The sequence below is a fragment of the Aotus nancymaae genome, unplaced genomic scaffold, assembly GCF_030222135.1.
Source record: "Aotus nancymaae isolate 86718 unplaced genomic scaffold, 86718_ANA_hifiasm-v0.15.2.pri h1tg000014l, whole genome shotgun sequence".
NCBI lineage: Eukaryota > Metazoa > Chordata > Mammalia > Primates > Aotidae > Aotus > Aotus nancymaae.
This window is the reverse complement of record NW_026988425.1, coordinates 80355534-80372236: the sequence shown is the minus strand read 5'-3', so window position 1 is coordinate 80372236 and position 16703 is coordinate 80355534. Positions and strand designations below refer to the sequence as shown.

General features: G+C 39.1%; 1 long non-coding RNA gene across 1 annotated transcript; it reads right to left on the bottom strand.

The window, feature by feature from the left end:
- Positions 1 to 9422: 9422 nt before the first annotated feature.
- On the bottom strand, positions 9423 to 16393 carry LOC105734636 (uncharacterized). Its single transcript, XR_001111566.2, has 3 exons — positions 16037 to 16393; positions 11025 to 11099; positions 9423 to 9932 (listed from the first exon to the last, which is right to left on the bottom strand). It is a non-coding gene; the product is annotated as an uncharacterized LOC105734636 (long non-coding RNA).
- Positions 16394 to 16703: the final 310 nt, after the last annotated feature.

Genomic DNA, 16703 nt, shown 5'->3' with positions numbered 1-16703 from the left:
GCATAGAGGTACTCATAATAGTCTCTGAAGATCTTTTGTATTTCTGTGGGATTGCTTGTAATGCCATCTTTGACATTTCTGATTGTGCTTATTTGGATCTTCTCTCTTTTTTTACTTTGTTAATCTAGCTAGTGGTTCATTATTTTTGTTTATGCTTTAAAAAACCAACTTTTGTTTTTGTTGGTCTTTTATATGGACTTTTTTTTGCATCTCAATTTCATCCAGTTCTGCTGTTATTTTAGTTATTCCTTTTCTTCTGCTAGCTTTGGGGATAGTTTTTTCTTGTTTCTCTAGTTCCCCTAGGTGTGATGTAGATTGTTAATTTGAGATCTTTCTAACTTCTTGATGTAGGCTTTTAGCATTATGACATTTCCCCTTAAAACTGCTTTTGCTACATCCCAGCAATATTGGTATGTTATGTCTCTGTTTTCATTTATTTCAAAAATTTTTGATTTCTGCTGTGATTTTGTTGTTTACTCAAAATTCATTCAAGAGCAAGTTGTTTAATTTCCATGTAATTTTGTGTTTTTGAGCAATCTTCTTTTTGTCTGAGCATATGCTTGGTATAATTTTGATTTTATGAATGTATTGAGGCTTGCTTTATGGCCAAACATGTGATTAATCTTAGAGTATATTCCATGTGCAGGTGAGAAGAATGTATGTTCTGTGGTTGTTGGGTGAAGTGTTCTGTACATGTCTATGAGGTTCAGTTGATTAAATGTTGAGTTTAAGTTCAGAATTTCTCTGTTAGTTTTCTTCCTTAATAATTTCAGATGTTGGCAGTAAAGTGCTGATATACTTGTGTGGCTAAGTATTTTCATAGGTCCAGAAGTACTTGTTTTATGAATCTTGTTGCTCTAATGTTGGGTGCATATATATTTAGGAGAGTTAAGTCTTCTTACTGAATTGAACCCTTTATTATTATGTAATTCCCTGCTTTGTCTTTTTTGACTGTTGTTGGTTTAAAATCTGTTTTAGCTGATAGAATAGCAACCCCTGTTCTTTTGTTTTCCATTTGCATGGCAGATCTTTGTCTATCTCTTTACTTTGAGCCTGTGGGTGTTGCTACATGTGGACTGGTCTCTCGAAGATAGCAGATGGTTGAGTCTTATTTTTTAATCTTCTTTGCCACTCTGCACCTTTTAAGTGGAATGTTTAGACAGTTTAGATTCAAGGTTAATATTGTCATGTGAGGCTTTGATCCTGTCACTGTGTTGTTAGCTGGTTGTTTTGTAGACTTGATTGTGTAGTTACTTTATAGGTCTGTGGGCTATGTAGTCATGTGTAGTTTTGTTGTAACAGGTATCGTTCTTTTGTTGCCATGTTTAGAGCTCTCTTAAGGACCTTTGGTAAAGCTGCTCTAGTGGTAATAAATTTCCATAGTGTTCACTTGTCTTGAAAGAATTTTTTTTCTCCTTTGCTTATGAAGGTTTGTTTGGATATGACATTCTTGCTTAGAATTTCTTTCCTTTAAGGATGCTGAAAATAGGTCCCCAATCTCTTTTGCCTTGTATAATTTCTGCTGAGAGGTCCCCTATTAGCCTGATGGGTTCCCTTTGTAAGTGACATGACCCTTTTCTCTAGCTACTTTTAAGTTTTTGTTCTTTTGCATTGACCTTGGAGAATCTGATGACTATGTGTCTTGGGATGGTCATCTCGTAGGAATTTGTAGGGGCTTTTTGAACTTACTGAATTTGCACATCAACCTCTCTAGCAAGACTGGTGAAATTTTCATGAACTATATCCTTAAATGTTTCCCAAGTTGTCTACTGTTTCTCCTCTCTCAGGAATGCCAAGCAGTTATAGGTTTGGTCTCTCTACATAATCCCACATTTCTTTGAGATTTTGTTCATTTTTTAAAATTATTTTTTCTTTATTTTTATATGCCTGTGAGATTCAAAGGAGCAGTCTTTGAGCTCTGAGATTCTTTCCTAGGTTAGTCTTTTCTGTTGTTAATGCTTCAGGTTGTATTATACAATTTTTGTAGTGAACTTTTTGATTCCAGAAATTCACTTTGATCTTTCTTAAATTGGCTATCATCTTTTAACTTTTAGGTCATTTTATTGACTTTTTTGGATTGGATTTCAGCTTTCTCCTGAATCCTGTTGAACTGTCTTGCCATAAGAACCAGAATTATATGTCTGTTATTTCAAGCATTTCTACCTTGTTATGAGCCATTGCTGGGTTCCTAGTGCAGTCACTGGGAGGTAAGAAGACACCCTGCCTTTTTGAATTGCCAGAGTTCTTGCACTGATTTTTTTTCTCATCTGAGAGAGCTGGTGTTCCTTTATTTTTTTGAAGTTGTCATTTGGATGAAGCTTTTTGTTTTTATATTCTTTATTTCTTTTGAGGGTTTTACAGTTGTGTATGTTAAATATAGTCGATTGGTTACATTTATGGATGCTTTCAAAGGGTCAAGGCTCTGTACAGAATCTTTATTTGTGGCTAGACTCCTGCATTTGGTTTCACAAGTGAGGTGTTTTAAGAATTTTTGTTTGGTGGTGTAATTCAGGCTGTGATCTAGTAGATAGTGCTTAAGAGTAAGGGCCAGCAGATAGGCTCATTAGCTGCATGACCCTTTTGTATTTCGATATATTTGCTGCATGCAGTGCTCTGGTGTAGGTAAGATGGGGGTTGGTGTGAAAGATGACTCCTTTGCTAAGTGTGTTCTTGGGTCTTAGGGGAGTCCCCTCTAATCACTGGCACCACACTCACATTTCCTTAGCCCCTAGCAGGGCCCTGGTGGCCTGTGCTCTCCCATCTCTTAGGGGCGGCCCAAGCTGAAGTTCAGAAGATCTGCAGCTGCTCCCAGACCCACTAGTTCTCTATGCTTAGCAGAATCAGAACATGTTGTAGGATTTGTCTGTGACTGGTCTATTGATGCAGTAAGTCAAGAGTGTAAGGTCCCCAGGCATAGTGGTGTTCCCATGGGTGTCCTGCTGGTGTGGCTCCCATGATTCAGGGATTTTTGCCCAGCAGATGGCTGTGGGGGCTGCTCATCTTGCACTCCCCTGACCAGGTCTCCTTCTAGTGTCTATACCAGCTGCTGGCCCAACTAGCTGGTTTTGTCTCAAATCTTCTGTGTCCAGATCACTGGGCTGTTAGATGTTCTGGGCTATGGGGCTCCCTTGGGCAGAGGCTGCACTGGCAAACAGGCTACATTCTTCCTGGACCAACTTTGCAGGGGGAGACATGCTCAGCTCCTGTGCTGGTCCACAAACCCACACCTCAGTCTTGTTAGTTTAGTAAGAGTGAGGTCTTTTCTCTTACTTAACTTCCAGCCACCACAAATCTCTGCTCAGTATTCCTGATCTGTGTGCTTGAACCCTGTGGATTGGGACTGAGCCTGTGTCTTTGTCCTCTGGCCCCTTGGGGTTGAGCACTGACTATGCTGGGGTTGGGGAGCTAACTGCTCTTAGGACACCGGCAAAGGATTCAGATGGGGCAGCAGAGGCTGTGCTGTGTGCATGCTCTTGCAGGAATGGCCAGGTAGGGGTTTTGGAGAGGGCTAGGGAACGGGGGAATAAGCAGATCAGATGCACCCTGGTCTTGCAGAAAGGCAGCCCTGCTCTCTTCTGGCCTAGCAGTCAGTAGGGGCTAGAGCCACTTTGAGCAATATGGGACCATCATTTTCAGCAAACTAACACAAGAACAATAAACCAAATACCACATGTTCTCACTCATAAGTGGGAATTGAACAATGAGAACACATGGACACAGGGAGGGGAACATCACACATCAGGGTCTGTCAGTGGGTGGGGTCTAGGGAGGAATGGCATTAGGAGAAATACCTAATGTAGATGACGGGTTGATGGATGCAGCAAACCACCGTGGCATGAGTATATCTGTGTAACAAATCTGCATGTCCCATATTTCTTGGAGGCTTTGGTCATTCTTTTTCATTCTTTTTTCTCTAATCTTGTCTTCATACTTTATTTCATTAAATTGATCTTCAGTCTCTGATATCCTTTCTTCCACCTGATTGATTTGGCTTTTGATAATTGTGTCTGCTTCACAAAGTTCTCGTGCTGTGTTTTTCAGCTCCATCAGGTCATTTATGTTCTTCTCCAAACTGGTTATTCTAGTTAGCAATCCCTCTAACCTTTTTTCAAATTTCTTAGCTTCCTTGCATTGAGTTACAACATGCTCCTTCAGCTTGGAGGAATTTGTTATTACCCACCTTCTGAAGCCTACTTCTGTCAATTAGTCAAACTCATTCTCCATCCAGTTTTGTTCCCTTGCTGGTGAGGAGTTGTGATACTTTGGAGGAGAAGAGGTGTTCTGGTTTTTGGAATTTTCAGCCTTTTTGTGTTGATTTTTCTTCATTTTCTTGGATTTATCTACCTTTGGTCTTTGATGCCGATGACTTTCAGATGGGATTTTTGTGTGGATGTCTTTATTGCTGATGTTGATGGTATTCCTTTCTGTTTGTTACTTTTCCTCCTAACAGTCAGGCCCCTCTGCTGCAGGTCCACTGGAGTTTGCTGGAGGTCCATTCCAGACCCTGTTTGCCTGGGCCCTCACCAGCAGAGGCTGCAGAACAGCAAAGATTGCTGCCTGTTCCTTCCTCTGGAAACTGTGCCCCAGAGGGGCACCTGCCAAATGCCAGCTAGAGCTCCCCTATATAAGGTATCTGTTGATCCCCTCTGTGAGGTGTCTCCCAGTCAGGAGGCACAGGTGTCAGGGACTCACTTGAAGAGGCAGTCGATCCCTTAGCAGAGCTTGAGCACTGTGATGGGAGATCTGCTGCTCTCTTCAGAGCTGGCAGGCAGGAATGTTTAAGTCTGCTGAAGCTGTGTCCACAGATCCCCAGGGATATGGGAGTTTTATCTATATGCCCCTGACTGTGGGTGCTGCCTTTCTTTCAGAGATACCCTGCCTAGAGAGGAAGAATCTAGAGAGGCAGTCTGGCTACAGTGGCTTTGCCAAGGTACAGTGGACTTTGCCTAATTTGAACTTCCCAGGGGCTTTGTTTACACTATGAGGGGAAAACTGCCTACTCAAGGCTCGGTAATGGCAGACACCCCTCTCTCCACCAAACTCAAGTGTCCCAGGTCAACTTAAGACTGCTTTGCTGGCAACGAGAATTTCAAGTCAGTAGATCTTAGCTTGCTGGGCTCTATGGGGGTGGGATCTGATGATAAAGACCACTTGGCTCTCTGGCTTCAGCCCCCTTTCCAGGGAATTGAATGGTTCTGTCTCTCTGGCATTCCAGGTGCCAGTAGGATATGAAAAAAAAAGTCCTGCAGCTAGCTCAGTGTCTGCCCCAGTGGCCACCCAGTTTTGTGCTTGTAACATAGGGCCCTGGTGGTGTAGACACCCAAGGGAATTTCACCGTCTGCAGGTTGGGAAGACCATGGGAAAAGCATAGTATCTGGGCCGAATGCACCATTCCTCAAGGCACAGTCCTTCACAGTTTCCCTTTGCTAGGGGAGGGAGTTCTCTGACTCCCTGTGCTTACCAGGTGAGGTGACACCCCACCCTGCTTTGGCTCTCCCTCTGTGGGCTGTACCTACTGTCTAACCAGTCCCAGTGATATGAGCTGGGTATCTCAGTTGAAAATGCAGAAATCATTCACCTTCTATGTTGATCTTGCTGGGAGCTACAGACTGGAACTGATCCTATTCAGCCATCTTGCCAGCCACCTGGTTTTCTTAATGATAGTTTTTATTGTGTGGCTCACATATAGTGAAGAAATTTTCTTAAGTCTCTATTGGAATACTTAGGATGACAGAGAATTTTTTTTTTTTCCAGGTATGAGAGGTAGTCTGGGAAACTAGCCAACGTAGTGGCATTTCCTAGGTATTTAAACTTTTTTTTACACAATGGGCAGAATATTTATTACTGGGACTGTTCTAGGAAATCTAAGAAATATGGCAGTCACGCTCACGGTGACTCAATTTTTCCGTCTGGTTCTCTTTGAATGTATTGTATAGACAGAGCTTATTGTTAGCCCTATTTCATTTTTCAGCCTTTTATATTTTTGGAGGATGACATTCCTTGTTTATTGGCAAAAAGGTGGCATAAAAAGGGTGGCATATTCATGCATATGCAGGAATGATTTGAGGGTATTCTGAAGTGTCTGGACAAAGAGATGTTTCCCAACATTACCTTAAACTTCATACCTTAAAGGATTCATTTCCATATGCTAAACACATATCTTTTTTCTGTGTTATTCCCTCTTAACAACTTAGGGTGGATAATTTTTATCCAATTTCTGTATTTCTATTTTGAGCAGATTCAACCAGTATCATAAGATATTCAAGGCAATCAGTCTAATGAAAGAGGGGTAGAGAGGACGCAGAGAGAAAAGAGGGAAGGATATTTGTCATGTTACTTTACTGTATAAATATTTCAAATGCCTGTATTAGAAGCTTCATTGGTTTTTTCTCTTCAAAAGTACATTAAAAACAGTATTAGAACCAATTTACAAAAGAGGCATGAGTTCACCATGGGATATTATTTTTTTGTTGCTATAAGAACTTTTTCACTACAGTTAAAAGAGTTTTTCTTCAATACTAGAATCACATTTGGTATGAAATATCTATGGAGTATTTATCAATAACTTGGAGGTGCTTAGTTACATTTTTAAATATTAACGTAATGAATACATTCACAAAATCCTGCTCTTTAATTATCTGACCTCTAAAATCTGTTGTTATTGTTTGTTTACCTATTTTTTCTGTTTCAGATTTCTGGTCTTACATTTGTAGACATTTGAATGCTTGTTCTTATCTTTAAAAGTTGTGAAGTGGATGCATTCCAATAAAAAAATACGACCACATTCATTAAGGATTACTTCAAAACTTGTATAAACATGCTGTGGTTTTAAAAAAATGTTTTCTTGTATAATACTTTTTATCCTAGCCTTGTGGCAAATATTCCAGGAAATTTTAGTTTTCTGCAAAGGGATAAATTTGATTTAGCATTTTATTAATACTGCTTCTAATCAGAAGTCTGTAATTTCCCTGGATCAAAGAGCATACTTAAAAAAAAAAAACGTTGAAATGTGTATTTAGTGTAACTGCACAATTTGCTGTAAACTGTGGAGTATGTTTCTAGTGAGCAATGTAATAACTAACTAAGCTGCATTCTCCCTGTAACCCTGTGAGCCCATCTGGAGTGAGAACAATGCTCTGCTCCTCTTCTTCTCTCTGGAGCCTAACACAATGTTTAGCACACTTCAGGTGCCTACCACGTGACATGTGGAACCAATGACTTATTGATGATGTAATAAAAGTAAATAGGCACGCTTAGATAGAAAAATATATAATGGGTGAAAACAAATACTCCATGAAAACCTTGTTATTCCATATGATATGGTTGGGATTTGTGTCCCTGCCCAAATCTCATATTGAATTGTGATTGCCAGTGTTGGAGGAGGGGCCTGGTGGGAGGCGATTGAATCACAAGAGTGTGTTTTCCCCTGTTGTTCCCATAACAGTGGTGAGTTCTCAGGAGATCTGGTTGTTTGAAAGTCTGTGGCACCTCCCCCTTCTCTCTTCCTCCTGCTCTGGCTGTGTAAGATGTGCCTGCTTTTCCTTCTGCCATGATTGAAAATGTCCTGAGGCCTCACAAGCTGTGCTTCCTGTGCCTCTCCAGCTGTGCTCACATGCAAAACGGTGAGCCAATTAAACTCTTTTTAAAATAAATTATCCAGTTTCAGATATTTCTTTATAGCAGTGCCAGAATGGTCTAATATACCATATTGTATATGTTGCATGAGAAAATAATAGAGATTTAAATATACTTGCTTAGAGAAGTTTACTATTAGACTTTTTAGTCTTCAGTGACTCATTTATGGGGAACAATCTAAATGCTAGAGTGATATTTGGGGAAGATAGTTATTTGAAAAATGTAAATATCTGACTCCAGTAGTTTACCATATACAATGTGGTATTTTATATATATATATATATATATGCAACTAGACTGTAAATTTATTGAGAGTGGGATCTTAGTAGCTTTCATTTCCCACATATGATAGAGGTTCAATAACATTTATCGAATGTTAGTATTGGACTTCTGATTGGACACTGAATGGTTTTGTACAAGACCTTCTGCATGTTTCCTCAAATGTAAAATTGAATGAATAAAGCCTTTTCTAGGCTCTTCATACAAAATTTATATTTATGCTTTGATTCTGGTAAAAATGATTTTGTAATGATAAAAATTAAAATAAGAATGAGTGTGTTAGTTTTACAACTAAGTGTTTTAGTATGTACATTTGAAAGATTACAAAAGCTTCTGCTTTTTGACTGGCGTTTGAATGCTGTTTGTGCTACCTCTTGTACCTTGGCAAGTACATGTAAGTTTTCAGAACCTTGTTTGCTCTCTTAAAAATGGCATTTGTAATCTTTTTCCTTATAGTACTATTGTGAGGTTAAATTTATAACATGTTTAACTCTTAGGGTTGTGCCAAACATGTGGTAGGTACTCAGCAGATGTGAGTTTCTTCTTCCATCTTGCTTTTCTGTTTCGTTCTCATGGCAATCTGACCAATTTTACAGCTTCAGATAAAATAGTCAGCTTTTCCCCATGAACTTCAGACCTGGAGTTCTGGTCATCTAGAAGGTGAATGTTTCCGGTCACCTTCCAGAGATCCACACATCTGTATTCTTACTTGCCTCTAAAACTTGACATAGCCCAAACCAGCTTTAATGTCTCAACCCATCCTCACCTTTCAAAATTCTCTATTTGTTACTGAAATTATCATTCTGTAGCAACCAGTTAAAAGACCATGGTCTGAGTTTTACTCACTTTCTTTTTCTTGTACATTTATTTTGTTGAAGTTGAGAGAACTGATTCAGTATTTCAAAGTAGAAGACCAACTGTTTCCTTTACCCCTCAACAATGCCTAAAGGATGGCAATTGCTTGGTGAGGTCAACATATTCCGAGTCTGGCCATAGATCTTCCCACAGCCTCCAGGTATAGGACCCTTTCCTCGAATGTGCTGGATAAACGCTGACTCATCCTTTTCTGGCTTTTTGTTGTAGTTTCCTGGCCCGGAACTCCAATTTGAACAATTTTGTGATTCAGTTAGGCACAATACAATTTATTAAATTACAACTTCCTTCATAATGATCATATTCCATGCCTGCCACCTAGGTTTACATTCTTGGTTAGAGTTGGCTGTTTTCAGGTTTCCTTACCCTCACATTTACGTAGATTTATTTCACTTGCCAAATTATAAACAAAACTTATCAATTACAGATTGATGATTTCTAGTTTCACTGTGCAGGAAACTTATATACGATGTGGTAAATCAGTCCATGGGGTTCTATTTATTTTATCTCATGTCTTGCACACATCCCCACCTGTAATCTCGGCACTTTGGGAGACAGGCAGAAGGACTGGCTGAGGCCAAGAGTTTGAGACCACCCTGTGAAGCCTAGCCTTACCATCATCTCTACAAATAATAAAAATAATTTAACTTGGCATGGTGGCACAAGCCAGTAGCCTCAACTATGCAGGAAGTTGAGGCAGGAGTGTTTCTTGAGCCCAGGAAGTCAAGGCTGCAGTGACCTATGGCTGCGCCAGCGCACTCCAGCCTAGGTGACAGAGCAAGACTCTGTCTCTAAAAACAACAAAAACAAACAAACAAACAAACAAGCATCCGATTACTTCCAAATTCATTGACACCATCCTGGAAATTGCTACCTTTCACCAGCATCATTGTGGTAGCTTCTGGTGTCAGGCTACTTTTGGTTGAAACTAACACAAAAACAAACTAAAAGTAGCTTTAATCACCAGGATTTAATTTTCCTTTCACATAAAGAAGATTTTCAACAGGAGTTTCCATGGTTGCTTCAATAGTTCTTCAGTGTCAGGCCTCTTGAGTGGTTTTCCTCAACTTCCCTGAGCTTCCCTTCATGGTCACACTATAGCTGCTGCAGCTCCAAGCATCGGATTCTCACACAAGAACTTTTAGCTGCAGGAAGGGAGAAGGAGGATTTCTCTTCATGAGTCTTATCAAGGGAGAAAAACTTTCCCAGATAACTTTCAATAACTTTCAGAAGATTTCTCTTTATATCTCATGACCCAGGATTGGTTCAATTTCCTATGCTGTTAGTGCGAATGCAGCCAGGACGATGAGTATCTGCTATTTTCAGTCTCTATATTTGTTAGTGAAAAATAGGAAGATTGGAAAGCTCTCAGGTTTTTAAATCCATCTTGCCTTTCTGCCAAATGTGTCTCCTTGGGTACATCACCCTTGTCTTAAATTTTCAGTAACTTCTATTGCTAATGAATATTTAATTGAGATTAAGTTATAGCTCTGCCAGTTCCCCAAGACTAGGTGAACTTTCATTCCAGCTTCTTTTACTCCCTTAGTCTATCTCTTACTTTACTCTCCCATTGCCTACTTAGTGAACCCAGAATAGAACCAGCTCATCCCTTGTTCTTGCCTTTGTGTATGACATTTTATCCTCTTGGAATCTCTTCCCCACAATCTTCCACTGAATGTCAACTTAGACTATCAATGCACAGCTCCATGGCTGCTTTCTCCTAAGTCTTCCTTGTCCTCATTAGTTGTAATTTCCCTTTTCTTTTCAACTTCTGCACTTTCTCTATATCACAGAGCTTGACCACTCAGGGATTTAACATTTAAATTCTGATTACTCACAGGACCTCACAAAGGTGCAATTCAAAGGCCTTTGCAACTTTTCTAAGGTACAATTCAAGCCTTGTCTGCTGCAAAGCTAGCATATGGGAGTGAATTTTCTCACTGGGGAGTAAATCATGCGCTGCCTAAGATATAGACCTCAGAAAGGCTTCAGTGTTTTTTTCCTTGTTGTAATACAGGCAGTAAGTTTTGTGAATTCATTACAAGCTGTGCTCCATTGTGGAAAATGGCTGTTAATCGAGAGATAAAACTTTAGATGAAAGTTGCAAAGGTGGTTAATTTTTGATCTAAGGAGAGATACTGGAAAGGGGCAATTCTCTAGAAAGTGTGATTTATGATCGCTGGGAGCCTGGAAAAATACTTGCATATTCTTGAGACTGTGGTATAGAGGCTTCTTACCTTGTATTGTAAGATTCCTTGTAGACAGTAAGATTTCAAAGGCCGGGAGAAGTCAAACAGTGTTCTGTGATGGCTCTGGAAATGGAGAATTGAGATGAAATTATAGCTCTGCCTGTTCCCCAAGACTGGGTGACCTTTGGGAAGATCCTTGATAATGTGAACTTTCAGTTTCCCCTTCCATAAAATGATGGTAAAAATACTCACTTCACAGCTATTAAGTGGGATATTACCTGGAAAGTGTATTGTAGATTATAAAACTATAGATAATTAAGTGATAACCATTATGTATGTCCATGCTCAGGAGAGCAAATGCTCAGAAAATATTTATTTAATGAATGAATAAATGAATGAAAAGCTACTATAATAGCCTACTTATAGAAAAAAATGCCTTTATTTCTATAATAGTATCTCTGAGGTTCTAAGGCATTTTATTTGCTTGTATTACTAAAATATGAAAATCAATAAAATCATTACTGACAATTAAATATCCACAGATTATATCAATGTTAATATGAAGCTGAATTTCTTTTTTGAATACATTGACTATTCATAAACTGCTGGGCCTACACTTTCACTATTGATGGCATTAGTGAAGGCCCTCACATGCATCACAGCTTTGTAGTTCCTCTGGGACTATCTATTATCCCACAGATCCATTATCATCTATAATTCTCTTTAAAAACCTAATAAAATTTACTGTAAGATGCCTGTGCTGTGTATTGTCTTCAAACATAACCTTTTCCCATCTTTTTTGAGTGTTGAGCTTTTAAAAGGGTCTCATGTTATTGGAATATTAGCTCACTTGTGCTTCAGATTTACACCTCTCCAAGGTAGGGAACATGTTGCTACTCTCCTGGCTAGAAAGGTATTCGAGAACCACGGGAATCTGTGAATAGCTTTACACTGCTGCTGGGTCAACCACACCTAATGTGCAACAGTGCCACAAACTGGACTGGGTGTGCATTAAATGATTTAAATTTTCCAATAACCAGTTATAGAAAAAGAATAATTTGTCTTTCTCTTTAGAACATGCATTATTCAGCTAATTTGCAGGTATTTACAATAGTTAATTAACTTTGTTAAATTAAATTAACAAAATAATAGACTAGGGAGATCCTGGAACTTCACACTAAGATAGTTCTCTTATAATTCCACTACAACTCAAAGTTGGCTTTATCATTGGACATTATTCTAATTATATTTACTTTGTAGGGTTGAAGTAAATTTTTTTTTTCAACACATGTTCAATGTTATTCTATCCGTGGGGTCATTAACAATTGTCCCTGGTCAGAGCCTTTGCATCTGTGATTAAGTTAAGGATTTTGTGAAGGAGAGGTTATTCTGGATCATCCAGGTGGGCCCTAAACATAATCACAAGAGTTCTTATACTAGGACTGTAGATATTCAAAAGTAGAAGGTGAAGTAATTACAGAGAGAGATAAATAATGTGATGTAAGGCCATGAGGCAAGGAATAAAAGCTAGAAAAGACAAAAAATGAATTCTCTTGAGAGCCTCCAGAAGGAATCAGCTTTGCCAGAATCTTTAAGACTTATTTTGGAATCATGACACCCAGACCTGTAGCAGATTCAATTTGTGTTGTTTTAAGCCATTGCGTTTGTGGTAATTTCTTACAGCAGTGGTATAAAACTAATATATGTGGTTCTGGCTTGAGTGGATTGGGTGGTTCTCGGTGGTTGGCAGTGAAGGCTCTTCTCTCTTCATAATCCAGGACATTATAAGACAGCCATAAACAGAAGCTCCTATTTAATTCTGCTCACTGTTTCCTCTTGGGCAATAGGCCCTCTCCCTTCCAGCTAACTTTGCTAGAATCAGGCCCATGATGTCAGCAGCCCATCTGGTGAACCTTATCCTCCACTTTTCTATCTAGTCTCCTTCTCTTTATTCTTAAAGACTTTTCTTCCTTTGTTTTTTCTCAATAGATGTTGATGGTCCATAAACCTTAGAATCAGAATCAACTTCATGAGCTATCTCCTTTTCTCAAATTCATGGAAGAATTAATTTTCAAATATTCCCTGGTGAAGAATGGAAACATTTACATTTCATCCTTCTAATGCAACAAAAGGGGGCAAGGTAAACAAAGCAATTTATTTCCTCACAAAAACAAGGTCCTGCCACACAATTATGTTCTGGAATTCCTAAGCATCCTTTCTTTCTTGTTTTTATGGCAGAACTGGAATTACTTAGGTTTCACACCCACACTCTTCCTGGTGCATTTTTGATAGTAAAAGAGAAAATGTTCCATGCTGTGGGCAGATATCTGTCGATTCTCTATAATTTCTTGCTTTGGTAAAACTTAACCATAGTCCAGGTTTTATACTACAAAATTGCCTATAACAAGTGATTGCAAGTCAAAAGTAAGTATTATGTAAGAGTTGGAAAAAATCTTATCTATCCAAAGCCATAATTTTGAAATAAAATTCCTTTCTGGTTGGCAGCACATATGTCTAATTTAGGCCTATTCTGAATAAAAGTGGCTAAGTTATCAAAACTCCATTAACCCAATTCGTTTAAATGGAAGTAGTACCTTATGCCTGGCTTAAACATAATTTAAATGAAAAGGTAGAAGAAATATCATTCTGTATAATTAAGGTGGCAGATCCCACTCATTTGTAAAAAGAGAAGATGTAAAGTCAACAAAAGAAACCCTATGGTACAGTGTTTGGCTTTGAAAATGCTAAATAAATGGAAACTAGTCTAATGGCAACAATAACAGATATGTGATGCTTATTCAGAATCTTCAAATGCAAAATTTTCCATCTCTTTTTTTCCTCACTGATGCACATCTCACCAAAATGCATAAATGACTCTCATTTTGTCTTCTAGATTGTGGCCTATCGTGTTAACTCCTGAGAGCCTTTAGTGTAATGTAAAGAAGAATCTGTCAATAACTTACACACATCAAAATGCTGTCAATTTGAAGCCTTATTACTAGAAGTTATAGGCTCTGGAATTATCCTTGTTAGATCTAAGAAGGCAGTCAACCTTCCCAGCAGTCTCTTTTGCATCTCTGAACTTCTTTATCATTGCATTTCCAGGGCTAGGATTAACGGTGTGACAATTGCATGGTGCTCCCTCCTCTCTTTAGTTCTGTTTCTAAGGGTCAGGATGACCTACAGAGTGATAAAATAAGCTAGTCGTTCAGTTAAGCCAGTTGTCCTTTGAGAAGCTAAGAAAACAATGTCACGAAGTCATTAGTGTATAGTATATTGCCAGCCACAAGTGACATCTCTGAGTGAGACTATGCTGCTTAGGGGTCTGCCTCTTCCTGCTGGAATCACCCCATAGCAGAAGGGACTATTTCATCAAACATCTTTGTTTGGTAGACGAGCAAGAGTCCACAAGCCTAGCAATTAGAGCAGGTATAAGAAAGAGAGTTGATTAATGATGGAAAAAGGAGGATACATATTTTGTGCTTCTTAGATCCAGAAAATGAGATCCTCTATTCTGTATCATCATGGCCAGGGTATCTTAAAAAACTAAAATGTAAACTGGTGAAAATTTTTACAGGTGATGACAGGTGTAACTGGAGCCCTCATAGGCCACCAAATCCTGCTCATCACATCTTCCACTCTGTAAAAAGCCAATAAAGAAAAAAAAAAAAAAAAACCCAAAAAAAGCAAATCCAAAGTAAACAGCAGATGAGTCATCCAATATTGGAATTTGTTGATCTTATCAGCTCTCAAAATCTACAGTCACTAAATTCTGTCTTTTAATCACTGCCAATATTGGTTAGCTGAGTCCTAGTTACCCGTCTCACCTTGAGCTTCTAGATTCTATGTCTAGTGAACCCCCATCCCAATTTCTGGCTGACTTCTCTGTTCTTTGGACTCTGCCTCAGCACAAATTGTTCCTGTCTGCGATTTCTTCCACCTCCAGCTCAGGAGAGATCTTTTGCCAGAGTGATCTCTTTCCCCTGCCTTCTCCCTGGAGTCTTTGGCTTAGGCTTAATGGAGCTAACAGACTGGGGTGGGGTAGAGGTTGAGAAAGGAGACAGCAAGCTCCAGGTGTTGCTACTGCTGATCTTAAACCATCAGTGAGCACTAGAGGATCCTAATATTGGAGTATTCTTACCTAAATTCTCATAGTTCTTCTTTGTATCTTGAAGAAAATTTTGTTTAAAATATTGTTGTAAAATAGGTAGACTCATGAGAAGAACACATTTCAAGCACTTTCTAAAGGTGCTTTTCTCCTCTAGTTACTTGGATTACCTATTAATCAAAATAGGTCAGGCTGTAGAAACAAACACTTCCCAAATCTTAGTGGCTTAAACAAAAAAAGGTTTATTTTTCACTCATGCAAAATGTGTATAATGGGTCGGCAAGGGAGTTCTGCTTTTTTGCATCACTCAGAGACCCCGGTGACCAAAGCTCCGTATGACACATGACTCTAGAATTGCCTTAGGTCAAGAGATGTGGTGAACTGTGCATAGCACGTAAAGCTTCCACTGGAAGTGACACATGTCACTTGATCATGCTCAATTGGCTAATGAAAGCCCATGTCTGTATCTGCTTTGTAAACCAGAATATTTGTAAATAATCCTAATGAGTCCTAGAGGCAGTCTTTGCCTTTTTGTGCTACCAGGTCCTATGGTTATCCTGTTATTTTCCCTCTATTTTAATAAAACTGTTCCTGTATCTTCCATTTATTTTTCACAAATGTTCTTTCTACCTCTCTTCTATAAGTGAACCTGGCTTTCTTGTTAATGATGTTACCTTCCATGAAATTCTTCCCAGGACAGCTTTCTCTTTTTCCCTTCCTTTATCACTAACCAAGGATGAAGAAAGAGGGTTAATCTTTCTTCTCCATTGCCCATTCCTCATTATTGTTCTGGCTGTTGAAATTCAGCAATCTCTTCTCTTTCAGACTGTCTCATGCAACCCTCCTTCTCTCCTAGCTGCTATGGTATTTGGAACTCTATGGCACTTTTCTTCCTTACCCAGTGAATTTAATCTATCTTTTTTATCATATTGGTGACTCCACAGTTCCTTACCTCCTTGACACCAGTGATCCCCAACTCCTCTCCATCCTTGGATCTCATCATCTATGAATCTCCAGTTTTGAGTATCTTGCCTCTTCCACAATCTCTCTAATGTCAGCTATTCTACATTTCTTTCTCATACTAATCCTGGTCTTTCTTCTCATCACAACCCTGACTCTGCTCTTTTTCTTCTTGTCTGTTAACTTCCAATTTTATTTCTTCCGTCTAGCTTGTTTTCATGGTCAGCCGACTCAGCAGTGCCTTCACTTATTGCCTAAAATTTCCCATGGACCTTGAACTTCTAAATATTTCCTAGCTAGGCTGAAGAGTGCTGCTAGAGAAAGCTGCACTGATTGAGTCTGCCACAAATTTATGCTTGTTCACTTTAACTGAGCTGTCCTTTCTGCTCAGCACTTCTTTTATTCATCTCTTGCTGACTCACTGCTCATCCCACACAGCCCTGTTTCCAATCATTTTTAACTCTTTTTAGGATTCAAGCCCTGCTCCAGATATGGCCCCAAAATACCTTTCCAGTTTTCTCTCTCACTTCTCCCCAGAAGCTTTTTGCTTTGTGCTTTCCAAACTTCACGTTTGCTACTGTTTTACACATTCCGATGAAAATGTCACCTAGTTTGCACAGGTACTTCTCCTCTGAAAGAGACCTCTATTTGTTGTAAAC